Source organism: Leucoraja erinacea, chromosome 1, assembly GCF_028641065.1.
Source record: "Leucoraja erinacea ecotype New England chromosome 1, Leri_hhj_1, whole genome shotgun sequence".
In the NCBI taxonomy this organism is placed as follows: Eukaryota; Metazoa; Chordata; class Chondrichthyes; order Rajiformes; family Rajidae; genus Leucoraja; species Leucoraja erinaceus.
The window spans coordinates 111023855-111038118 of record NC_073377.1 but is presented as its reverse complement, the minus strand read 5'-3'; the positions used below and the strand labels follow the sequence as shown (position 1 = coordinate 111038118).

At 45.0% G+C, this 14264-nt stretch overlaps 1 protein-coding gene across 3 annotated transcripts in view; it reads left to right on the top strand.

Moving 5' to 3' along the window:
- The window catches only part of bmpr1ba (bone morphogenetic protein receptor, type IBa), a 405420-nt gene that overhangs the window by 339210 nt on the left and 51946 nt on the right, over positions 1-14264 (top strand). The gene's annotated exons all lie outside the window — the stretch shown is intronic.

The window sequence follows — 14264 nt, the reverse complement described above, 5'->3', positions numbered from 1 at the left end:
TTTTGTGTACCTTCGATTCTCCAGCATCTGCAGTTCCTTCTTAAACAACTAGAATGTAGACATAGTGCGTAGAACATAGAGCACCCAGGCGGCACAGTGGTGCAGCAGGTAGAGCTGCTGCCTCACAGCGCCAGACACCCTGTCTGCATGGAGTTTGCATGTTCTACCTGTGACCATATGGGTTTCTTCTGGTTTCCTCCCATATCCCAAAGATATAGAGGTTTAAGGTTAATTGGCCCTCTGTAAATTACCTTCAAGTGTGTAGGGAGTGATTGAGATAGTGGGATAGTTTAGGATACAAAAACAGGGATGTACTGCTGAGGCTCTACAAGGCGCTGGCAAGGCCGCATTCGGAGTACTGTGAGCAAATTTTGGTCCCATATCTGAGGAAGGATGTGTTGGCTCTGGAGTGGGTCCAGAGGGGGTTTACAAGAATGATTCCGGGAATGAATGGGTTAGCATATGATGAGCATTTGACAGCACTGGGCCTGTACTAGCTGGAGTTTAGAAGGCTGAGGGCGGCCCTCATTGAAACTTACAGAATAATGAAAGGCATTATCTATGTGGATGTGGAAAGGATATTTCCACTGGTGGGAGAGTCTAGGACCAGAGGTTGTAGCCTCAGATTTCAAGGGCGCTCTTTTAGAAAGAAGGTGAGGACGAATTTCTTTAGTCAGAGGGTAGTTAATTTGTGGAACTCATTGTCGCAGAGGGCTGTGGAGGCCAAGTCAGTGGATATTTTTAAGGCTGAGATAGACAATTTATTGATTAGAATGGGTGTCAAGGTTTATGGGGAGAAGGCAGGAAAATGGCATAAGGAGGCAGAGATCAGTCATGATTGTTTAAGAAGGAACTGCAGATGCTGGAAAATCGAAGGTACACAAAAATGCTGGAGAGACTCAGCGGGTGCAGCAGCATCTATGGAGCGAAGGAAATAGGCACTGTTTCGGACCGAAACCCTTCATCAGCCATGATTGAATGGTGGAGTAGACTTGATAGGCCGAATGGCCTAATTCTACTCCTATAATGTGAACTTGGGATAGCAAAAACCAATGTGACTGGGTGATAGATGGTTGGCATGGACTCAATGGGCCGAAGGGCCTTTTTCCATGCTGCATCTCTAAAAACTAAAACTCAAACTACAGCAGAGCAACTAGCCCTTTGGCCCACAATGTCTGTGCTGCCTCTTATCTATCTGTACATAATCCATATCCCTCCATTCCCGTGTGCCAATCCAAAAACCGCTTAAACGTCACTATTGCATCTGCCTCCACCCCCACCCTTGGCAGTACGTTCCAGTCACCCACCACCATCTGTGTAAATAAACTTGCCCCTCACATCTCCTTTAAATTTTGTCCCTCTCACTGTAACGCTATGCCCTCTAGTATTTGATATGTCCATCCTGGAAAAAGGTCCTGACTGTCTACATTTGACTATAAGCGTGTGCATATGTGTGTGTGTATGTGTACGCGTGCGCACATATATATATATATATATATATATATATCTATATAGATATATATATAAATGCTGTTATCAGGCACTGAACCATTCTATCATCAACTAGAGATCGGCGTTGAGCCACCATCTATCTCATTGGAGACCCTCAGAATATCTTAAATCGGACTTTATCTTGCACTAAACATTATTCCCCTTATCGTGTATCTGTACAATGTGGGTGGCTCAATTGTAATTATGTAGTCTTTTTGCTGACTGGTTGGCACCCAACAAAAGCTTTTCATTGTACCTCAGTGCACGTGACAATAAACTAAACTAAAAGAAATGCATGCATGTACGCGTGAGAGAGAGGGGGAGAGATAGAGAGATATGGAGCAGATGTGGGCAAACAGGAACAGCTTAGATGGGGCAATGTGGTTGACATGGGCGAGTTGGGCCGAAGGGCCTGCTTCTGTGCTCTGTGACTGCATGACGATATGAATTTGTCTTGTTTGGCAAGCACGGTCAGGGAAACAGAGCAATGGTGATTACAGCACCAACAGGTTCTTGAATGACCGCTATTAAAAACTGTAATTGAAGCTTTGAGTGCTTAGGATACCTTGACTCTCTCAATTAATGTTCTGCTTCAAACCACATGTGTTGTGTTGGACATTCTGTGGCAATTCCCTAATCCTTTGCTCAACGAATGAACAATTCTTCCCAGGGCTAGCGGCGCCCTCTTCTCTCCCCGCTCCCTCAGAGTCGCTCTTTACACCTAATCTAACAATTTGCCAGGCGGACTGGAGTAAATTTCGTGCCTGCCTGAAATCAAAGGCGCTCTGACGGAGTGCCGCGTCAGCAGCTGTATGGCATTAGTCGGACGGCCATGTGTGCCGAGCTCACTCTCCACTCAGCCAGGGAACAGCCCGCAGGTGCGGGATTAACCCCGCCTTCTGTCGACAGCATCTGAGGGAGCTCTGTGCACCCTCACAGCCCTGCCATCTGAGAGCACAGATAGATTGCCTGACACATGGCAAATAAGAGGAACATGTGTGGGCTTAAATATCCAAACACCAACCCCCCCCCACCCCCCCGACCCTTCCAGTGGGAGTTTTTTTTAAGGGACTTTAAAGATGCCTTTGAATAACTGTAGTATGAAATGATATGCATCATGCACATAGATTCAGTCATAAAGTCTTATGGCATAGAGTCATATAAACAGGCCCTTTGGTCCAACTTGTCCATGCCGATCATGATTAGTTTGGTTTATTGTCACGTGTGCCGAGGTACAGTGAAAAGCTTTTCATGTGTGCTAACCAGCCACAGATTAGTTGTTCAAAGACTATACTAGTCAAAGACTATACATGGTTACAATCGGGCTGTCCACAGTGTACAGATACATGAAAAAGGGAATATTGTTTAGTGGATAATAAAGTCCATTAAAGTCTGATTAAAGATAGTCCAAGGGTCTCTCCAGTGAGGTAGATGGTAGCACAGGTCTGCTCTCTGGTTGTTGATAGGATGGTTCAGTTGCCGGGGTAAAATAACTGTGCATTCACCCTGTCTATTCCCCTCATGATGTTATGCACTTGTATAAGATCCTCATCCTCCTGCACTCTGAGGAATAAAATATTTTGCTGCCCAACCTCTCCCTGTAGCTCAGTCCCTCGAATCCTGGCAACATCCTTGTAAATCTTCTTGGCAGTCTGTTGAACCGAATGGCATACAGTATGGAAACAGGCCCTTCAGCCCAACTTGTCCATGCTAAGTAAGATGTCCCATCTAAACTAGTCCATTTGCCCGCTTTGGTGCATTTCCCTCTATATCTTTCCTATCCATGAATCTGTCCAAGTGTCTTTTAAATGTACCTGCTTCAACTACCCCCTCTGGCAGCTCATTTCATATACCCACCACACTCTGTGTGAAAAGGTTACCTCTCGTGCACGATTAAATATGCTACCACCTGCACCACCAAGTGAGAGTTTAGACTTTAGGGATGAAGTGCGGAAACATGTTTTGTGAACCACTGAGTCTGAGTCAACCAGCGATCATACCGGCACTATTCCACACACTAGGAACAATTTACAACTTTGCCAAAGCCAATCAGCCTACAATCCTGCACGTCTTTGGAGTGTGGAAGGAAACAGGAGCACCCGGAAAATAACCACGCAGTCACAGGGAGAACGTGCAAATTCCGTACAGACAGCACCCATAGTCAGGATGGAACCCTGGCCTCTGGCGCTGTAAAGCAGCAGCTCTACTGCTGCGTTACTGTACCGCCCTTTCATAATTGAAGTCTTTTTTGGGCACTATAAAGGTGCCTTCTTATAACTGTAGTATGAAATGTATCATGCTGATGGTGATTCTCTTACAGGAAGTCAATATATTCTGACTCAGTTAACAAGCTGGAACAAATTTTTCATCTGCGTTACTTGATCTATTGCTGAATAGTCCTTCTGATAAGACTTCGGGTTTGTTTTTGTCAATAACAGCCAATAGTTGTTGTTTCTGTGTGCAGCTGAGGCACGCAGTGTACTGCAAAATCTATCAAGGATGTCAAGCAATTAATTCACCCACATGGCCTTCATTAGTCAACACTACACATAGGCAGCCTGAGGGTTTTCATTAACTAACCTCAATGATAATGGATAAACGACACTTTGCTTTTTTTTTTCCCCCAAGTCACGCAACAGATTCCAATCCTGCCTTTTCAGTCTGAAGAATCATTCCTTCACTGCAATATTTTGAAGGCTTTGACAGATAATGTTTCGAGTCGGGATGCTTCTTAAGACTGATTCAGTTTGAAGATGGATCTTGTCCTGAAGCTTTGCCAGTCCATTCATTCCACAGATGGTGCCCAACCCATTGAGTTCCTCCAGCACTTTGTGTTATGCTCAAGAATCCAGCGTCAGCTGTTTCTTGTTTAGTTTATTATCATGTGTTCTGAGGTACAGTGAAAAGTTTTTTTGTTGCGAGCTGTCCAGTCAGCGGAAAGACTATACATGATTACAATCGAGCATCCACTGCGTACTAGGGAATAACATTTAGTGCAAGATAAAGTCCAGTAAAATCCAATTAAAGATAGTCCGACGATCTCCAATTAGATAGATGAGAGGTAAGGACCGCCCTCTCGCTGGTCATAGGATGGTTCAGTTGCCTGATAACAGCTAGGAAAAAACTATCCCTGAATCTGGAGGTGTGTGTTTCCACACTTATGTACATCGTGCCTGATGGGAGAGGGGAGAAGAGGGAGTGACCAGGGTGGGACTGGTCCTTGATTATACTGGTGGCCTGGTCAAAGCAGCTTGAAGTGTAGATGGATTCAATGGATCTCCTTATTCTATAAGAATCTGCCTGTAGTTCTGGATACCCTCAGGATGTGAGGCACTCTCTGAGCATCTTCCCTTTCCAAACCCAGTTGTGATTGAGGCAAAATGAATAATGTGAATAATGAATAAGTGTGATAGAAGGCTGATTTGGTAAGATAAAAAGAGAGGAGATGAATGATGTATTAATGTGCCGCAGAGGTGCTGCCACACACCGCCAAAGGACTGGGATCTAACCTGACCTTGGGTGCTGACTGTGTGGAGTTTGCACGTTCTCCCTGTGACCGCGTGGGTTTCTTCTGAGTGCTTTGGTTTCCCCATATATCACAAAGATGTGCGGGTTTGTAGGTTGATTAACCTCTGTAAATTGCCCCGAGTGTGTAAGGAGAGGATATGAAAGTAGGATAGCATTGAACTAGTATGAACGGGTGATTGATGCTCAGCATGGACTCGGTGGGCCAAAGGGCCTGTTTTATTCCATATCTTTCAATCAATAAATCAATTTAAACCAGATTGGATTGATTGAGCTGTCTTTCCGGGCTGTACATTTTTTTTTGTTACACTTAATGCATTCATCAGTTGCTAGAGCATCATATGTTATCATCAACAATAGCTGCCATTTATGCCCTCTTGTAAGTTGGGTTAATAATAATAATAATTTTATTTATAGACCACTTTAAAAACAATCATAGTTGCAACAAAGTGCTGTACATCACTAATCATTGACAAAAAAGTTAATACACACCAATAATAACAATCAAAAGAAATAGTAGGAGAAGATATGTAAAATAAAGAAACATTAAAAACAATAAAAACAGAAGCAAAGTCTCAGGCATGGTCAAAAGCGAGGGAGTACAAATGTGTTTTAACACTAGATTTGAAGATGGACAGTGAGGGGGCCTGTCTGATGTGCAACGGCAAGGTGTTCCAGAGTGCCGGAGCAGCAACAGAGAAGGCTCTATCCCCTCTGAGCTTCCGATTAGACCTCGGTACCTCCAGGAGCAGCTGACCAGCTGACCTGAGGGACCGGGCAGGAGCGTATGGGTGGAGCAGCTCAGAGAGGTAAGGCGGGGCGAGCCCATTCAGAGATTTAAAAACAAATAACAGGGAATTATTAATGGGAATTATTTCCAGATTGCTTTTATTTTGTAGCTCCCCCCCTCCCCACTTCTTCAATGCTTCTTCATTAGCTGCTGCCTTTTGCCCGATGGATGAGGGGAGAAGAGGGAGTAGCCGGGGTGTGACTCGTCCTTGATTAGGCTGATGGACTTGCTGAGGCAGCATGAGGTGTTAATGGAAGGGAGGTTGGTTTGTGTGATGGTCTGGGCTGCGTCCACAATTCCCTGCAATTTCTTGCGGTCTTGGATGGAGCTGTTCCCACACCATGCTGTGTGAGTAGGATGCAAAACTGGAATATCAGAGAACGAGTGTATGGGTGATCAAGGGTCTGCATGGACTCGGTGGGCTGAAGGTCCTATTTCCACGCTGTATCTCTAAACTAAACCACAAAACGCAATAACACAGAGACTGAGAATGCAGCACATCCATGGAACAGCCACAGCTTTTTCCTTTTAATGAGATTTGGATCGTGGGAATGTTGACATTTTGGAAAAGAAGCCACTATGCTGACTATCACTTCTTCTCTGTTGCAAGCTATCTCCGACCATCTCACGTTGGAGACGTCAAGCTTTGCCGTCCATTTCGGAGAAGGGTTTACAGGCACCATTGGTCCAACTTGGAAGTTGAGTTAAGAAGTTCTTCCCATTTATCCCTCGCGGGTTGCCATTCGTGAGTGGTTTAGGTGTACCCTTTCATGGTTCACCCATGAAGCCAAGGACAAATGGAATATTGGTGGCAAGGACTAATGGCGTGAACTGGTCTGTTAGTTTCCAATCTTCTGGTCCAGAACGCGGTGTGCTTTATTAGGTACACCTCTAGGACTGCTGTGTTCTTTTTTTTTCCTGGCATCTCACCTTCCGAAGAGCAAGGAACATCCAACAGGCAAGATTACCCATGTGTCTCAATGTCAAGACACCTTTATACTAGGGTGGTATGGTAGTAGTGGAGTGAATGAATAGGACACGTAAATAAAGTTGGTGAAAAGTGAGTGACAAGCATGGCGTAGAATTAAATAAGGATTAAAATCTAAAATTACATGTTGGAACTAAGTGGAGATATTGATATTCAAGAGTGCACTGTTATTCCGATGGTGGAAACAAGGAACTACAGATGCTGGTTTATATAAAGGAACGTAAAGTGCTGGAGTAAGTGCTGCTTCTCTGGAGAACATGGATAGGTGACATTTCAGATCAAGACCCTTCTTTAATTGGACTTTACTTTGCATTAAATGTTACATCCTTTATCCTTATCTCTGTACACTCTGGATGGCTTGATAGTAATCATGTACAGTCTTTTCACTGACTGAATAGCAAGTGGTGGTTAAAGTACATGTTGTCAGATTTTATTAAAGGGTATTTGTATACATTTTGGTTTCACCATGTAGAAATTACAACTGTGTTTATACATAGTCCCCCCCCCATTTCAGGGCACCATAATGTTTGGGACACATGGATTCACAGGTGTTTGTATTTGCTCAAGTGTGTTTAAATGCCTCCTTAATGCAGGTATAAGAGAGCTCTCAGCACCTAGTCTTTCCTCCAGTCCTTCCATCACCTTTGGAAACTTTTATTCCTGTTTGTCAACATGAAGACCAAAGTTGTGCCAATGAAAGTCAAAGAAGCCATTATGAGTGAGAAACAAGAATAAAACTGTTAGATACATCAACCAAACCTTAAGCTTACGAAAATGAACTGTTTGGAACATCTTTAAGAAGAAAGAGAGCACTGGTGAGCTTAGTAATCGCAAAGGGACTGGCAGGCTAAGGAAGACCACCACAGCTGATGACAGAAGAATTCTCTCTATAATAAAGAAAAAAAACCCAAACACCTGTCCGACAGATCAGAAACACTCTTCAGGAGTCAGGTGTGGATTTGTTAATGACCACTGTCCGCAGAAGACTTCATGAACAGAAATGCAGATGCTACACTGTAAGATGCAAACCACTGGTTAGCCGCAAAAATAGGATGGCCATGTTACAATTTGCAAAGAAGTACTTAAAAGAGCAACCACAGTTCTGGAAAAAGGTCTTGTGGACAAATGGGACAAAGATTAACTTATATCAGAGTGATGGCAAGAGCAAAGTATGGAGGAGGGAAGGAACTGCCCAAGATCCAAAGCATATCACCTCATCTGTGAAACACGGTGGTGGGGGTGTTATGGCCTGGGCATGTATGGCTTCTGAAGGTACTGGCTCACTTATCTTCATTGATGATTCAACTGCTGATGGTAGTAGCATAATGAATTCTGAAGTGTATAAACACATCCTATGTGCTCAAGTTCAAACAAATGCCTCAAAACTCATTGGCCGGCGGTTCATTCTACAGCAAGACAATGATCCCAAACATACTGCTGAAGCAACAAAGGAGTTTTTCAAAGCTAAAAAATTGTCAATTCTTGAGTGGCCAAGTCAATCACCCGATCTGAACCCAATTGAGCATGTCTTTTATATGCTGAAGAGAAAACTGAAGGGGACTAGCCCCCAAAACAAGCATAAGCTAAAGATGACTGCAATACAGGCCTGGCAGAGCATCACCAGAGAAGACACCCAGCAACTGGTGATGTCCATGAATCGCAGACTTCAAGCAGTCATTGCATGCAAAGGATATGCAACAAAATACTAAACATGACTACTTTCATTTACATGACATTGCTGTGTCCAAACATTATGGTCCCCTAAATGGGGGGACTATGTATAAACACTGCTGTAATTTCTACATGGTGAAATGAACATTTATAAAAATGGCCTTTAATAAAATCTGACAATGTGCATTTTAACCACTTGTGATTGAGTAAATTGAGAGCTTTACATGAATAAATGAACTACGCTGTACAAATCTCCAATTGTGGAGTACAGAGGCAAATAAATAAATGATGGGTCTTTGTCCCAAACATTATGGAGGGCACTGTATGTCCTATTTTATTACTCTAATAGATTGTTCACCTCACCATTAAAACCCTGGGTAACTTGTTAACCTTGTTCAAACTATTATTGAACCACACCCTGAAGTATTAATTCATGAGCGCAATTGAACTATCTCAACTTTAAAACCTTTTTTTTTAATTGTTATGGCACATGATTATGAGTTATTTCATGTAAGATAATAGCATCAAGAGTTATTCCAGAAATATTCTTTAAGCATTAACCTGAAGTAAATGACAAGTGAATTGAAGTGTAATCACATTGGGCAATGTTATTTTAAATTCGACATTCATTTACCGAGACGTGTGAATTATTGGTTTTACAATTGTGCCATCGTTCTCTCTTTCTTATTTCTTTTCCACAGTTTGAAGACTTTCCCTGTACACTGCAGATTGTAGGGCACTCTGATTAAATTGTGATTTTATGAATGAAAAAAAAAATGTTCCTAGTGATTAGAAACATAGAAAATAGGCCATTCAGCCCTTTGAGTCAGCACCGCCATTCAATATGATCATTGCTGATCACCCAAAATCAGTACCCCCCTTCCTGCTTCCCCCCCATATTCTCCCCATATTCCTTGGATGCACCATATCAATTGCTCAAGTCTAACGAGTGGTCTGACTCCCAGACATGCTAGAGGAGAGGCACAGCTCACATTTTACTCCCAACACTACATGTGTTGTTTTCAAAGACTGTTACTGTGGAATATCACGGTCAGGTGTAAAATGTAAAGCAGCTCTTAAAATTTGGCAGCATTAGCAGAGGGAGAGTTCCTATTTTATGTGTGGGGGGGGGGGGGGGGGGAGACCTCAATATTTTCAAGTGTTTGGAGGAGTTAAACAATTTTTTTGTATGGGGGGACAAGTAAAGAATGTTACTCTCATACTTTTGATGAGCAGGCCCTTTTAAGGAATCATAGTGTAAAATGTATTCCTTATTTAGCCTTGGAGTTTGTCACTTGCTAAGAGTTTCACCTCCACAGCAATTTTCAATTGCACTGAAGAACATTGCACAAAACAAATCTGTCCAAGCCCGTCAAGTTAAACGAAAAATGTTTCATTTGAATCTGTACAGAACACTTAACAATCTCCTCCCCAGCAATTCAAAGCAATCGTCCTGTCCCTTTAGACTTTACTTTAGACTTTAGACCTTGGAGATACAGCATGGAAACAGGCCCTTCGGCCCACTGAGTTCCCGTTGACCAGCGATCATTCCTTCTTCTCCTTGGGTAGAAGGTACAGAAGCTTGAAAGCGGCACCACCAGGCTCAGGAACAGCTTCTTCTTCCCCTCTGTTATCAGCCTTCTGAATGGTCCTTCCATAAGCTAGAGTACTGTCCAATTCACCTCTACCCCATTGTGGACAATGGACCTTGTCTATGGAACTGATGCACTACAATGAGCTATATTCTACACTCTATATCTTCTCCTTTCCTCTACCTATTGTACTTTAATCTAGCTTGATGGTATTTGTGTATATTATCTAATTGGATTGGATTGGATAGGATGCAAAACAAAACTATTAATTCTACCTCAGTACACATGGCAATAATCAGCTTCAATCTTAAAGAACATAATATAGTTGCTGTACAAAACTGTAACCATCTTTCTTTCTCGTGACTTCAGCATTTATATTTAGCAGAATTATCCTGTGGTTGGACTTGATGGGATACAGATATGAAAAATATGGAATAGGCACTTTATAGTTTTAATCAATCCCAAAGGTGAGCAGCACTGTGGTAGAGTTGCTGCCTTACAGTGCCAGAGACCCGAGGTTCAATCCTGACTATGGGTGCTGTCTGTAAGGGGTTTGTCCGTTCTCCCTATGACTGCCTGGGTTCTCTCCAGGTGCTCCGGTTTCCTCCCACTTTCCAAAGACACACAGGTTTGTAGGTTAAATGGCTTGGGTAATATTGTAAACTTGTCCCAAGCGTGAAGGATAGTGCTAGTGTGCGGGGTGATTGTAGGTCGGCGTGGGCTCGCTGGTCCAAGAGGGCCTGTTTCCACACTCTATACCTATACTAAGTGAAACTAAACGAAGAGGATCTCTCAGTGGAATTGACGGCATGTTTGGGCTAGCTGATGCCAATCAGCTGCTGGTCTGAAAGGCGTAATGAACGAATAGCTGCCTCCTTTTTACAGTGGAGGTGAGAGTGTAAACCGAGGCTTTCAAACACTGAAATGCTTTCAGCAACTGAAGATCAAATTCAACAAACCATGCCCTCCTGTCTGTGGTCAGAATTGCTTATCCTTGTTTCGTGAAAGCAATTAATTTGAAGCTGAGCAATGGATTTCTTTGCATGCCGTCCTAATGCACTGTTTACTGAGCAGATGTCAGAGACAATCTATCCGTGAAGTCTTTTGTCATCGAGTCTCATGTTCTGGCCAAGATTCAAGTTGCCGGCTCTACTCTCCTCATGCCCAGTTTCAGCCTTTGATCATTGCAATGGTTCAGTGGTTCTTTATTCGGTTGGTTTTTCATTTAGTTTAGTTTAGTTTTCTGTCATGTGCTTAGTTTGATGTCAACGTTGGCTCTTATTTTCTGTGCCCTGAGTGTTTGCTGCGGGAGGAGCCCCCAGGGCATAAAGGTTGAAGGTGGCCGGGTGAGGAGAGGGACAACGGTTTGTGGGACAATCCGGACGGAGGTGACAGCTGCAATGAGTCCTTAAAGCCAGTTGGGACTGTGAAAATGGTGCCAAAACATGGCAACTTGCCTATAGATTTAGTGCGCTGTTCCTATACATTCTGTACTAATCAGGGATTTATGTATGGCAATTATCGTACTAACCTGTATGCAAAAAATATAATTACACAGTGCCCTAGTACCAAGGCAATTGTGGTCACAGCCCAGACCATCACACACACCAACCTCCCTGCCATTGACTCCATCCACACCTCACGCTACCTCGGCAAGGCCACCAGCATAATCAAGGACCAGTCCAACCCCGGTCATTCCCTCTTCTCCCCTTCCCCCATCAGGCAAGATGTACAGAAGTGTGAAAATGCACACCTCCAGATTTAGGGACAGTTTCTTCCCAGCTGTTATCAGGCAACTGAACCATCCTATGACCAACTAGAGAGCGGTCCTGACCTCATATCTACCTCATTGGAGACCTTTGGGCTATCTTTAGTCAGACTGCACTATGCAGTACATCTTGCACTAAACGTTATTCCCTTTATCTTGTATCTGTACACTGTGGACGGCTTGATTGTAATCATGTACAGTCTTTTCTCTGACTGTAGCACACAACAATAAAAGCATTTTAACTGTACCTCAGTACACATGACAACTAAACTAAACTAGTGTTGTGTAGTGTTCAGAAGCCTGATGGCTGTTGGGAAGAAGATGTACTTGAACCTGGAAGTCACAGTTTTCAGTTTCCTGTACCTTCTTGCCAATGGTAGTAGTGGCCATGAGAGCATGGCCAGAGCAGTGTGGGGCTTTGTTGATGATGGCTGCCTTCCTGAGGCAATGCCTCCTCTGCTAGAGTAAAGGGCCTGCCCCACGAGCATGCGACTCCATGCGGCAAGCGCAACCTAATGTGGGCGCTTGAGCTGTACGGCCTCGCGGGGCCGGTCCCACTTCGATCGCCGGAGCCATATGGAGGTGTACGGAGCTGGTCCCGACATCGCGCGGGGCTCCGAAAAACTGACCATGTTCAAAAATTCCGCGCGGCAATGGCCTGCCGGCCCGCAGCCGCCTCAACACCGTATGCACCGCCTCGACAGGCAGATGCAGCATCTTGACGCCGTACGCAGCGTCTTGATGCCGTACTTCATGTGCGAACATCCCGCGGACTTCGCTCGAACTTCAAGTCACTCACTCGACCTCCGCGCGGCCACCGCTAACGGTTTTGTCGCGCTTGCCGCATGCAGGTGCATGCTGGTGGGACCGGCCCTGTACGGCGATCACTCGACCTCCGCGAGGCCCCCGCTTCCGGTTTGGTCGCGCTTGCCGCATGCAGGTCGCATGCTCATGGGACAGGCCCTGTATAGTTTGAAGAAGGGTCTTGACTCCATGTTCTCCAGAGATGCTGCCTGACCCGCTGATTTACTTCAGCACTTTATGAACCTGTCCTCCTATAGATTTGTATTTTTGTATTTGTATTTTAATGACCACACAGCCAGGCTGGTGGAATGTGTGTTGTCAGCAGCGATACAATAATAAAGAACACACAACCACAATAAAAAAATGTAACACAAACATCCACCACAGCATTCATCACTGTGGTGGAAGGCACAAAAATTTGGCCAGTCCTCCTCCATTCCCCCCCCCGTGGACAGGACTAGAGTCAGTCCAGGATCGGCTCTTCCTCACCGGAGACCGCGGCTTTAAGTTGTTGTAGGCCGCAGGCCGGCGGTCGAGATTTAAAGTCCCCGCCGCAGCCAGAAGCACCGTAGACTGCAGGGCCGGCGGTCGAAGCTCCCCTCCAGGGGGGATGGTAAGTCCATGCCGGGCCCGCGGTAGAAGTTGGCCGCAGGCCGGCAGTGATGGCTTCTTCTTCCCCCGGGTCCCCCACGAGGGATCCCTGGCTGTAGACGCCGCACCAGCTGGAGCTCTGCAGACCGCGGCTTCAGGCTGCGACTTCAGGCTGCCAGCTGCCCCGGGCCAGCGAAACGGAGCGCTCACCTCCAGCGAGCCCCAGCGAGGGCTCACCCGCTCCACGCCGAGAGTCCACGCTGCGCCCGCCGCTGAAGCCCCGGGCGCGTCTCCGGGAAAGGCCGCGCCGATCCTTGATGTTAGGCCACGGGGGAGGCGACCTGGAAAAACAGTCGCCTCTCCATGGAGGAGGCGACCGAAGCGGTTTCCCCCTTACCCCCCCACACCACCCCCCACACACACAATACACACAAAGAAACACAAAATACATACTTTAAAACATACTAAAAAATAAGAAAAAGTTGAAAAAAAACTGACGCGCTGCTGACATAGCTGCTGCCAGATCTCTTTGATGGTGCATTTTCTCATGGTCTTAGATTGTGCATCTGTTGGACCTGAGGGTCTGAACCACAGTAGGAGGTTGGGCTGGCTTGGACTTTACTCCTTGGAGTGAAAAAGGACAAGGGATGATCTTACGGAGATGTTTAATATCAAGAGGGGAATGGATAAGGTACATAGTCTTTTACCCAGAGTTAGGGAATCCAGAACCAGATGACATATTTTCAGTTTTTCACTACACCTCGGAACACATGACAATAAACTAAACGGTCATGGCCCTGTCCCACGGTACGAGTTCATTCCAAGAGCTCTCTCGCGTTTAAAAAAAATCAAAAAATAAGCATGGAGAATGAATGCAGCAGGTACGTCGGAGCTCAGGGGAGTCTCTTAGCAGCTCATAATGCTAACGGCAGGTACTTGGGAAGACTCGCCAACGGCAGGTAAGCTCGGGAAGAATCGTGATGATTTTTCAACATGTTGAAAAATGTCCACGATAGCACCAAGTACTGACGAGTCGCCATTACC